Raw genomic sequence first — 12,044 nt, 5'->3', positions numbered from 1 at the left:
CCCCGAAAACAATGACTATATGTTTATATTATATGCTTTAGAGGTACAGCACGGATCGTAGGACCCTCATACACGTCCGCGTATGACGCAGTCGGGTCGTAATTCACACACGAATAATGTAGAATGTGGAAAGCAATAAAAGTCCGAGTTGTCGGAGGATTGTGTTGCATGGAGGCTTTGTTCCCTTCCACCTCTCGATAAATTACTCAAACCCATTGTCCGGACTCCGAGCGTATTGAGACATTTCGTATAGCTTTGCGTTCAGGGCTGCCAACGAAAAAGCTTAAAGAAATCGCAGACTTTCCTTAGAGAAATATTCATCAAATTACAACTCATGACAGTAAAAAAACTACAATATATGCCTAAACAGACCTTACATACGCATTTAACCTTTTCGGGATTACAAAAATTGATGTCCGACTTTCTTTGAGAAATGGGTTCTTTTTGCATGAAAAAATATATCTTCATTTAATTGATGTATTATGAAGATAGAAACTATGTCAAAATATTAAAAAAAACATCTCTTCGAAATATTTTTAAATTTTGACAAAATTACAGACATATCCACAGTCATGTCATTGCTCGGCTGTTCTAACTTAAAACATAGTAAGGAACATTTTTTTGTAGTACGTTTTTTTGCATTTTTGGACTAAGTAGAATCTACTTAGTCCAAAAATGCAAAAAAACGTACTACAAAAAAAAAGTCCCTTACTGTGTTTTGAGTTTGGACAGCCGTGCTATACAAGTTACATCATACTAACTGACAGACGGACTTCGACGTTCATTAACATCCATACTTCTTTAAAGAAAATTCGGACCGACGTTCATTTACGTCCATACTCTCGGAAAAGCCCGGTATTCGTAATTTTTCCCTAAATCCATATCACATTTTACGTAATATTTTTTTTTCTTTTTAAAACATCGTTTTTGCATTAAAAAAACATCTATTGGTGAGATGAAAAGAAGCTTTTTATTGAGCTGAAACTCTTATACATATTAGTATGTGAGGTCCAAATCCTGTATTATAATCACACACATGAGAAACGACAGAAAATATTATTTTCATTTTTATCATTTTAGCTTATAATTTGACCAGTTAATTAAATGAAAAATAACTCCTATAATTGGCGTCCGCCTCCGTAGTGTAATGGTCAGCATGCTCTCCTACCGTTCTGGAGGTCCTGGGTTCGATTCCTAGGGGGGTTTAATAAATAAAAGTGATTTTTTCACTCTAATATTTATTCAATATTACACTGAACTGGTACCTGAAGTGGAGAGCTGATCACCTTTCCTTCATGTGTAATCGATCGAGATAACACTGCGTTTATATGAAGCAGTGCCCTATGCACCATTGGGGTGCGGTAAGGGATTTAATATTTATTATTTAAATTTATATTTATGATTGGAGATAATCCAGATTTGTGAACAAGTATTTGGACACACTCAAAATGTTGTAAAAGAATACTTTCTTGTCAATTAAGTTAAAGTATGACCCTAAAATACAAAACTTATACACTCAATGCCATTTGTGGCAGCCCTGTTTCTGTATGGCGTCACGAGTCTATGTAACCAGTAATTTAGTTGTCTTCAAAGAGGGTTAGTGCTCAGTCTTATGTTCGATCAATTGGCTTTTAATTATTGAATCGATCCTGTAAATCAACTACACTAACTAACCGTAACGCCGCTCCCCGCAGGGGCAGCCAGAGAGAATAGAACGTCACACTACTCTGTCTTCGCAAAACCATTTTTTCCTCTTCCACATTCATACATAGCATAAACATATAACAGCCGATTATTCCGACTCCTATGCCACGGCGGGTGTCGAGTGAGTGAAGAAAGATCAGTAAACCAAATTTGTGAGGCGAATGTAGTAAGATAGGAGCATAGGAAGACCGAGGAAAACTTGGGACGATCAAATATTTAAAATATTTAAATGATATGTATACTTGGAATACGATCAGGTATGCCAAATACGTGAAAGTGGTCAGGTTAGGAGTCGTAACAATCGGCGGGTATATATGAGAAGATGCATGAACGCGGAAGAGGCGTTGAATGTTTGCAAAGACAGAGTGGTATGGCGTTCTATTCTCTCTGCCTTCCCCTACGGGGAAGCGGCGTGATGGTTAGTTGGTTAGTTAATTATATTTCTTATTATGCAATACTCAAATTGGTTAACAATTTTTAAATTATACGTAAATAAACGTAGATAACCTTTGACTTTGTAAAAAAATCGACCTATTTAAGGCGGAAACAATTCTTAAAAACATAATTTTGATATCAGTACTGACCATTGTGAACTTAATAGATAATTATTTTAGAGAATGCCCGATTTTTTAAAAAAAATAACTACGAAGAAGAATAAGAAAATTCAATGCAGTCACGATGTGGAATTAATATGCAAAACATTGCATTCCATTGAGTTCCGTTGGCTGGGTAGAAAATGACCCATGCATCTGGTATCTGGGTTACGAGGGTGCATTTCACATGTAATCTATGTATGTTAGTAACCCCATAAAACCAACTGCATACCACCATAACTCGCAATTCAGTGTTTTTAGACGTAACCGCATTATTACTTTGTATTACGTTTTGCAGTAGGAGGCCATTGACACTTCGCTCACTCCTTTCAACAACGTCATATATAAAAAAAAACTTGATTTTTCAGGAGATCGCTCACTCCTTTCAACAACGTCATACATAAAAAAACTTACAATGATTAAAGAAAACACTTGTTTTTTACTCAAGTGGTAAAAAACAAGTGTTTTCATTAATCATTGTAACATGTCTTACCACAAAGTTAATGCCGAAACAATAAATAAAATATCAAAAAACTTGATTATTCAGATCATTTTTAAAGTTTAAAAATATAATAAAATGAATTAAAAATAAATATCCAGCCACTAATTGAACTTTTTACTGTGCATAAGATCTTTTTACGTAAAATCTGGAGGTTTTTTCTCCATTTCAAAAATATTTAGTATATTGCAAATAATAATTAAACAATACCTTTTCTTCAAAATGCAAAAACAACACTTTCTGTCCTGTAGCGGGTAAATATTAAGTTAAAAATATGCCGCGTTTGCTGGGATATAGTACATTTTCTGGGCATTATGAAAACATGAACAACTGAAAATTGACCATTTTTGATATTTGACGTTGTTAAAAGGAGTGAGCTCTATGTGAAGCTCTTAATTTTTCTTATCTGGTTATCATCTCGTCACATTCACGAGTAGAGTTTTCTGTAATTTTAAGACGGAAGAGGTATTCTCGGAATACTTCTTGATCCATGTAAATTTGGGTCAATATTATTACAGAATGCATTAGCTAAGAGCCAAGATGAGGAAGCGCAGAGGGTGGTGGATGGAGACTATAAAACAGATGTAATAAAAGTAGCAGTGCAGGGTTGAAGAACTTCGCTTCTGGGTCATGTTGGGTCATAGCGTACCCTGAGTATACCATATATGTACATACTATAAAGTGTACATTGTGCAGACTACGTGGCGCCACATTTCCACCCCCTCGCCTTATTAAATTCCACCGATCTACATACATACACACATACATGGCGGCGCAATATTAATCACCCTATCAAATGATTTTATAAATTTTCCAAATGGCGTCGTACGTCAATCATATTTGCCATTAGTGTACTAGACAGCGGCAATATACAAACAGGTTTAGCGTAGCGCTAAATTAATAATCCAATTTTGTTTTTTAATAACTTTTATGTGATGGAAATTTTAATTTGTACCTTTAATTTTTTTTTCTGTTAAGTGGAAAATATGATTTAAAATATTTTATGTGTCCACATACTTCTTCACAAATCTGGATTATCATTAATTATAGGAGTTATCTTTTATATTATTTTTGACGGTCGTCAGCCCCGTAAATGCCCAGACTTCCATAGTCGTCTTCATCTTTGATGAGATGTCAAAAAATAATATGGAAAAGATGATATTCTTCCAGTGGCTGCCGCCAGTCTTGATACATATTTGTGCCCGTTTTATCAATTTCTTTGTATACTGTTGCGTTTATATGATGCAGTGCCCTATGCACCATCGGCCGCGTATAGGGTTTGATATATAAATTACTAAGCAAAAGATTTAATTTTTAATTTCTTATTTGTATTTCTATTTTTAAATTTTTTCCGGTATGTATGACGAAATGCATAAATGTGGAAATGGAGGAGATTGTCTGCAAAGACTTATTTATTATTATTTTTTAATTTTATTTCAAAACTTATTACATACATAAATCATATATACATATAATATTCCCGATGAGTAATTTCTATTTCTCATTTTGGGACATGGGATTAAGGTTAAAAAGACTAGAACACAAATAATAAAGTAACAAAAAAGATTTTTTTTTAAAATACCAAAACTAATACTAATGGATTGGTGTGGCTTTCAATTCTCTCTATCTACTTCTGCGGGCAGTGGCGTTTTGATTAGTTAATTTGCTTATTAGTTTAAACTTTTATTGTTGATTTTCAAATGCCAGCGTTTTTAGGTATAAATACTAGTCAATTTTATCTACGCTTAATTTATCTATCTAGATACCGCCTTTGTTATTAACGCCCAGTCATTCCTTAATGCGACACGAGAGAAAATAATGTCATCAAATAACCCTAATCCGAGAAAGCGATAATGATAATTTCCCATCCGCCATTTTGTCTTGTCGGTTTTTCTGTTCACCGTTCGTAAATTCAAATTTCGGATCCCACGCAGAATTAGTGATGTACCTGCCTGCCAAGTACCTACCAAAACTACTAAGTACCTACCTACCACTATTACTACTGAGTACCGAACTTCTACCACAACTGTGGAGGTCTTCACCCAAAAAAATTATTTCTAATAATGTACAAAAAAACCATTTAAATGCAAATCTGATCTGTTTACTGTATTCTATCTAAATTCTAATTAAAGTTGCGACAAAACGTGACTTATCCTGTGTTAAACCGATATGAAATCATTAAATCGCTCCAAAACGTGACAATTTTACAAGCTAGAATTCCCAATTACTTTATAATGGATTTTTTCCATTTATAATGGAAATGTAACGTTTTGGTGAGGACCTCCACATCTGCAGAGTACCTACCTACTACATAACCCGTATTGTCCCGCCATTGTGCGTTGCGTCATTGTTACAATTAATTTGAATTTCAAATTTGAATTTTGAATATTCGGGACCGGCAGCGACCGTTAGGCTATTGACAGGTCGTTTAATGTACTGTGTAATTATTCGATTTTATAAAAGTACCTACTCAGCTATCTACGCACGTGTTTCCTGATAAAAAAAATGGAAGAAAATAATTGGTTAATGATCGGAATATCTTTTTAACTCCATCTTATCGTCTTTGTATACTGTCGGGATCAGCTTTCCTCGTTCTCAGGTTGTAGGAACTTTCATCATGAACAACATCACCTAGGCCATGGCTTCGAATCATGTTATCTTTCTGTAGCATCCATGAATTCTTTGGTCTTTCTCTAGATGTTTTTCGAGGGAGATCCATGGCGATTGCCTGGTTCACAATATGATCAGGTTCTCTGCATCCTATGTGCCCATACCATCTCAATTTCCTATACCTTTCTATTGATGCCTGTTACAGCCAAGCTTCCACGAATGGGTGAATTCTTTATTTTATCACTAAGGGACACTCCAGCTGACAAAAAAATATATATATTCAAGAGGTAAACTCGGAGCTCAGTAAAATTGACTAAAAGAGACTTAATAACATTATAAAATAAACAAGACAGGGTAAAATATGCAATTTGAGTCAAGAAAAAGGTATCGCGAAAGGCAAAGAAAACAGAAATATGATAAGCTTATTTATAGTTTGATAAATAACATAATATTTATTTTGCTATCACAAGGTTCTTCAGGCAGCTGGTTGAATTGCTAAGATACCTCGTTTAAATATCGCTAACGATATATATAAAAAACAACGTCATATATCAAAAATCGGCGATTTTCAATTGTGCATGTTATCAGAATGCCCAGAAATTGTACTATATCCCAGCAAAAGTGGCATATTTTTAACTTAATATTTACCCGCTACAGGGTAGAAAGTGTTGTTTTGCATGTTGAAGAAGAGGTATTGTTTAATTATTTTTTTTAAATATACTAAATATTTTTCAAATGGAGAAAAAACCTTCAGGTTTTACCTAAAAATATCTGTTGCACAATAAAAAGTTCAATAAGTGGCTTGATATTAATTTTTAATACAATTTATAATATTTTTAAACTTTAAAAACAATCTCCTGAAAAAACAAGTTTTTTTATATATGACGTTGTTGAAAGGAGTGAGCGAATTGTGCAGAAATAAAAAATTTTTGTCGATGGGTTTTCCGCCTTTGAAACGCGACCCCAGTCTAGTCTTCTTAATTGGTCGCAATTAGGTCAACAACGGAGAAGTGAGAATCGGCGGGAAAACAAACAGAATGGCGACAGGTCCTTGACAGCTGGCGCCAAAATTAGACACCCGTAGAGATGGCCAGATAAGCGATCGATTGTCGATTGAGTGAGTACTTACCGAGACAAGCAAAAGGGTGGATAATGTAATCGATATTGAAAAAAAAAATATTTACTTTAATATAATATCAACGTTATATTGTCGGGCTGTGGTCCCGTGGTTAGTGTCGCGGACTCTCAAGTCAGAGTTTCTCGGTTCGAACCCACAATTTGATACCTATTTCTAATAATGAGCCGCTTCGGCTCACAGAAATAGTATGAAATTGAAATATTTGTGTAAATAATAATAACACAAATATTTCACTTTAAAAAAAATTGTAGTTTTAATTTTTTGATTTTGATATACGACGTTGTTGAAAGGAGTGAGCGAATTGGGACTGGAAAAAATTACAAGGAATATATTTTTTAAAGAAAAGTACATATTTTTGACATTTCAACATAGATAAATGAGAATATGGAAGTTTGGGTAATCACAGGACTAATTGATCACTTGTCCGCCTCCGTAGTGTAATGGTCAGCATGCTGGGCTATCGTACTGGAGGCCCCGGGTTCGATTCCCAGGGGGATCAGATAAATATTTTTCACTCTAATATTTATTCAATATCACCCTGGGCTGGTAGCCGAGCGTTCTAACCATTACACTACGGAGGCGGACGCACTACTCGCATGGTTTATAGGGCATCATATAAACGCTCTGTTATCTTGATCGTTAACACATGAAGGAAAGGTGATCAGCCCTCTGCTTCAGGTACCAGCCCAGGGTAATACAGTATTGAAGAAATGTTAGAGTGAAAAAAATCACTTATATTTATTTGATATTTATATAACCCGGGACCTCCAGAACCATTACACTACGGAGGCGAACACAACTGCCACTCCTGTCAAGAACGTCATAAATAAAAAAAACTTGATTTTTCAGGAGAACGTTTTTAAAGTTTAAAAATATAATACAATGTATTAAAAATAAATATCAAGCCACTTATTAAACTTTTTACTGTGCAACAGATCTTTTTAGGTAAAACCTGATGGTTTTTTCTCCATTTGAAAAATATTAAGTATATTTAAAAAAATAATTAAACAATACCCTTTCTTCGAAATGTTAAGACAACATTTTTTGCCCTGTAGCGGGTAAATATTATGTTAAAAATATGCCTCTTTTGCTGGGATATAAAATTCCCATATGTACAAACGTATAAACACTGCATTAATATCGGAGTTTTTTTCAGTTACAAGTACTTTTATTGAATGGTATGTTTAATTAACAGCTGTTCGCCCAACACTATTCCCCCAATCGTTCAAAAGATATTTTAGATTGCATCTATGGACACGTATAATAGTTAGCCATAGATAAAGATCTTTCTAACTATTCTATTATAACGTTTGACGTGCCTTATGGGGAGTTTGTAACTGTACAACCATAATTAACCAATTCATGTAAAACAAACAAACGTACGTTTTAGTAATTAATATTTATTATTATATATTTTTTTTCCTTCTTTCCCTTATTAACGGCCACAGTTTATTTGTACAATATATTACATGTTGAATACATAATATTTGTACTTTATGATGAAATAATATGTTTCCCCTTTTAAAGTATATTATTGGTTAAAAAAGTACTTATATAAACAAGGATAAACATATTAAAATTAAGGAATTGTGCATAAGCCTGAAATACTGAAATTATTGTCGCTTTATAGTTAGGAAGTGACATACTCCAGATATTGGTATGGTCCGCGAAATCTTTGCCGAGGTTTTGCATTCGGTGTATAGGAGTATTGAATCCAGACACTGACGGCTGTTATTACAATAAAATATATGATATTTATATGTAATTTTTTTAAATGATTTTCCTAATTTTATTTTTATTATTTGTACAGAAGCATTTTTTTGAGATTTTAAATTTTATTTAATTTGTTTTATTTTTTTCAGGTATGCGAATCACTTTCCATGTGTTCTATTTCATCAGTCCATCTGAACAAAACAATTTGTAAGTACATATTAAAATATATATATATTCTAAATATTTGTTAAAATTTAAAAAAAATTTTTAAGAAAAGATTATTTTTTTATTTTTTTTTATTTACACAAATATTTCAATTTCATACTATTTCTGTGAGCCTAAGCGGCTCATTATAAGAAATAGGTATCAAATTGTGGTAGAGTGGGTTCGAACCGAGAAACTCTGACTTATTACATTCAATGTCTTCTTTGTTATTACCCCGTCGCTACCATTTTTATGTACATGAATTATAAAATCATCATCACAGAATGACATGAAATTATAGTAACTTTAAACGTAAAGAGTAAATCCACTCACAAGTAGGCATAGGCTATGAAACTTATAAAGTTGAAGCCTGAGTAGGGACATGATAAACGGTGTTGCACAAGCCGTAGCTAGATATCAAAGTCACTTGGACGTTAGGTAATTAAAAAAAAATCTTTTTCATTCAAAGTAAACCATTTATAATATATCTTCCGTTAATTCGTTTTGTCATGTCGTAATACCGAAGCAAATGCACATGCCCTGGGCGTGCATCGCTAGAAGAAACTGGATATGAGAAACTATTATATCTACTCTATCTCACCTGCTGTTCCGACGGGTAGGTACCCCATAGGTACCTACCTACCTACATACTCGGACACCCGCACAGACGAGGTCTGTAAAAAAAATGATGTGGTCAGCGCACGATTTTACCAGATGAATCCAGCCTCCCTTTTAAAAGGTGTGCGTTGAAAAATATCGATCTCAGAGCGAAATGATCTGGATTAACGTTGTAGAGAATGAATTTTTCTACAAGTTGTGATATTGCCATTTTTTAGACGTTATTTATTTTTACGCATGACTTTTGCGGCATCTTTTGATCTCATATCGATGTATACAGTATGGTTAAATGTTATCACTTCTTTTCAGAGATGTTTATCTCTATTATGATCGCGAATCCGCCCGCAGATAGTGTGTTTATAGGAATTAGAGGTTCGAAGTTAAAAGATGCAGTCGGAAAATATTTATATTTAGGCTGTCAATGACCCTTTAACGATTACAATGAATAGGCATAAATATGTATATATATATATATATATATATATATATATATATATATATATATATATATATATATATATATATATATATATATATATATAAATCCCTTACCGCACCCCAATGGGGCATAGGGCACTGCTTCATATAAACGCAGTGTTATCTCGATCGATTACACATGAAGGAAAGGTGATCAGCCCTCCACTTCAGGTACCAGTGAAGTGTAATATTGAATAAATATTAGAGTGAAAAAATCACTTATGTTTATTAAACCCCCCTGGGAATTGAACCCGGGGCCTCCAGAACGGTAGGCGAGCGTGCTGACCATTACACTACGGAGGCGGACATATATATATATATATATATATATATATATATATATATATATATATATATATATATATATATATATATATATATATATATATATATATATATACATATATATATAAATATATACACGAGTAGTGCAGTAGAAGAGATCGTCCACCGACGTTTCTAGGTTCACCCATATATTATTTTAATAATTACAAAATCCACTTCTTAAATAATATTATATCAAATAATACTTAAAACATTTACCATAATTTACATGCAATTATTACTTTAGGACAATGCTTAAACTCGTTCAATTAAAATAAATATTGTCAGGAAAAAAATACAAGAAATAATGATTTCAAACCCTGCATGTATTGTATATATACCTAGAATTTTGTCTAGCCTCTCAACAGTCTGATGATGTCGGTTACGACGAAAACAGGTTGCTGGTTGAGTAAAATTCACGTGGAAGAAACTAAATATTTGTTATTTTATTCTTAAGGGTTTGATCTAAAGTATAAAGTGATAGTTGAGAACTTCGTGAAGTATTTATTTAGCTTTCTCCTTAGGTCGACTGTAAGTTATTAGTTATTATCGACGTTCACGGTAGTATAGATAATTCATGTGTATATTTATTTATATACATCACGTGCAAGAAGGGACGCCATACACAGTATTTTTAATTAAAACGAATCATGGATACCATTAATAAAATTAAAACCCTTAATGTGTATGGTCACGCGTCGAGTTACATGTAAACGGATGGTTTTCCGACACCTCTTTTGGGCTTGAGGGTGTTTAATCGTAATTTAAGACGCGATACCACACCCAAATCTCAATACGGACACACGACTACCTCACACTCAGATTTGAGAATATTACAAGCCAGTATTTTTTCTTTTTCGTTATTACTTGATATTTGGCTTGCTTTTATTTATCGCTTTATAGTCTATTTGAAAATGGTACATATCTTCAATATCACGACTACCTCATTCAAATTTGAGAATATTAAAAAAATAATATTAATAAACAATATCCGCTCCCTAGTTGGAGCATATGGAGTCCACAAACTGTCTCTAGGCTTTTCTGTCGGCTGCCAGCTCCCTTGCATCCTCCCAAGTCAGATCCACGTCCCGAAGTTCTGACGAGAACTGCCGACGAATTGTCAGCAGTGGTCGTCCTGGGCGGCGCGAACCTGATGCCTTGTAAAAGAGGCAAGCTTGATTAAGGCTCTCAGGAGGCATGCGGAGTACATGGCCAACTGAATCGCCTTTTCTTGACGACAGTTGTGACCAAGATTTGCTGCGTCCTACGCCTTATCTCTTCATTACTCACAAAGTCAAACCACCGCACGCCTAAAATTCTCCGCAAACACCTATTCTCAAAGCTTAGTACGCGACTGCTCTGGGCCCTTGTAAGGTGCCATGTTTCACAGCCGTATAAGAGAACAGGAGCAATGCAGGCATTGTATAGGCGGCATTTGGTCTTCACCGAGTATAAATCCGATCTCCAGACAGCCTTCATACCGTTAAATGCGGACCCTGCGAGTCCTAATCGCACTCCTAGCTCCTTTTGAAGGCTGCCATTTTCAGTCGCGTACACTCCCAAGTACTTGAAACTCTCGACCCTTTCGATGCGCTGGTTACTCAACATCAAGGGTTGTTGGGCATCTAGGCAATATAACAAGCTGATATTTTTTCTTCTTCATTATTACCTGATATTTGGCTGGTTTATATATATCGTTTTATAGTCTATTTGAAAATGGTACGATATCATGACTACCTCACACTCAAATTTGAGAATATTACAAGCTGATATTTTTTCTTCTTCTTTATTACCTGATATTTGGCTGGTTTATATATATCGTTTTATAGTCTATTTGAAAATGGTACAATATCACGACTACCTCACACTGAAATTTGAGAATATTACAAGCCAATATTTGTTCTTTTTCGTTATTACTTGATATTTGGCTTGCTTTTATATATCGCTTTATGGACTTTTTTAAAATGGTACAATATCTTCAAATAACGACTACCTCATTCAAATTTGAGAATATTACAAGCTTATATATTTTCTTCTTTTCTTCTTCATGATATTTGGCTGGTTTATATATATATATATATATATATATATATATATATATATATATATATATATATATATATATATATATATATATATATATATATCGTTTTATATGATATCA

The 12,044-nt window shown here is 33.8% G+C and overlaps 1 long non-coding RNA gene across 1 annotated transcript in view; it reads left to right on the top strand.

Moving 5' to 3' along the window:
* LOC148300917 (uncharacterized) overlaps nt 1-8,929 on the top strand; it is a 40,850-nt gene extending 31,921 nt beyond the window's left edge. The window contains exon 3 of the long non-coding RNA XR_015838874.1: nt 8,407-8,929. This is a non-coding gene — a long non-coding RNA (uncharacterized LOC148300917). The remainder of the gene's footprint in view (nt 1-8,406) is intronic.
* Nucleotides 8,930-12,044: the final 3,115 nt, after the last annotated feature.

Source organism: Brachycentrus maculatus, unplaced genomic scaffold, assembly GCF_059751285.1.
Source record: "Brachycentrus maculatus isolate JH-2025_06_01 unplaced genomic scaffold, ASM5975128v1 h1tg000633l, whole genome shotgun sequence".
NCBI lineage: Eukaryota > Metazoa > Arthropoda > Insecta > Trichoptera > Brachycentridae > Brachycentrus > Brachycentrus maculatus.
The sequence above is the reverse complement of the archived record's forward strand: the minus strand, read 5'-3'. Positions and strand labels throughout refer to the sequence as shown.